At 35.3% G+C, this 983-nt stretch overlaps 1 protein-coding gene across 1 annotated transcript in view; it reads left to right on the top strand.

Annotated features, from left to right (window-relative positions):
• The window catches only part of LOC101863483 (protein mab-21-like 2), a gene marked incomplete in the record, with an annotated part of 10,677 nt that overhangs the window by 5,097 nt on the left and 4,597 nt on the right, over nucleotides 1–983 (top strand).

The following is a 983-nucleotide window of genomic DNA, read 5'->3' on the forward strand; positions in this document are numbered from 1 at the left end:
CTCTCTCTCTCGTGCGCATGGTAATCGAAAAACGAGCATTATAGATCCCGGATAAGCCAGGAACATCGCATGATGAGACCGTCTCTATGAGGCCAGCTACTATTTTCGAACAATCGCTTACCTATTGGCAATTATTTTGTTATCCCTTTTCCTTCTTTCTTTTATTCCATCTGCTTTGTCTTTTCTATCCGTTCTATTTCTACGTAAAATCCGCAAGCAACAGAAATCCATTTTTCAATATAGACATTCTCATCCACCTTTCATTTTTAAAAAAAAAGAGAAAAAAAAAGAAACACGGCTTCTGTAGTTACTGGCGATATTATAGTAGAGTATGATTGCTTCTACTAGTATTGGATCTTTTCATTCATTCCTTTGTGAGAACTTGAAAAAAAACTATGGTTTTTATTATATTTTTGTATACATTATTTTCTTATGACTTTTAAAGTAATTAAATCCAATATTATTGGCGTCTACGTACTACGCGTATACATGCAGGTAGGGTTGGGGTCAGGGGTCGAGGGACCGGGGGTCGGGATGTAACAACCCGCAGATCTTTAATAATACAGGACGCGACTGTACATCTACATAATACCAGTATGCGGAATTGTTCAATAGGCTTCTTGTTTTCTCTTTCTTTGTGTGTTGTTGTTGTTGTAGTTGTTGTTTCTTGTGTTTTTCGTAATGGGCACTACGACGGACGTTAGTGAGACTAGAATTTATTAATTTTAAAAAACCCTGAAGTCAAAATAATAAAAAAACGACTGAAAACGAAAAAAACTCCTGTAGCAGTTACTAAATAAAGCGTTTAAAAATGTGCAGCACGATTTGAATATTTCAACCTTATAATGGACTCGGACAGTGACTTGTCTAGTTTCATTTTAGTCAGTATATTTTTACAGCACTTGCAACAAAATAAGGTCATATAATTGTGGAAGATTAGCGAGGTGTTAGAAGAGTTACACAGATGAAGGTAATATAAAATA

This window comes from Aplysia californica, unplaced genomic scaffold, assembly GCF_000002075.1.
Source record: "Aplysia californica isolate F4 #8 unplaced genomic scaffold, AplCal3.0 scaffold01438, whole genome shotgun sequence".
Classification (NCBI taxonomy): domain Eukaryota; kingdom Metazoa; phylum Mollusca; class Gastropoda; order Aplysiida; family Aplysiidae; genus Aplysia; species Aplysia californica.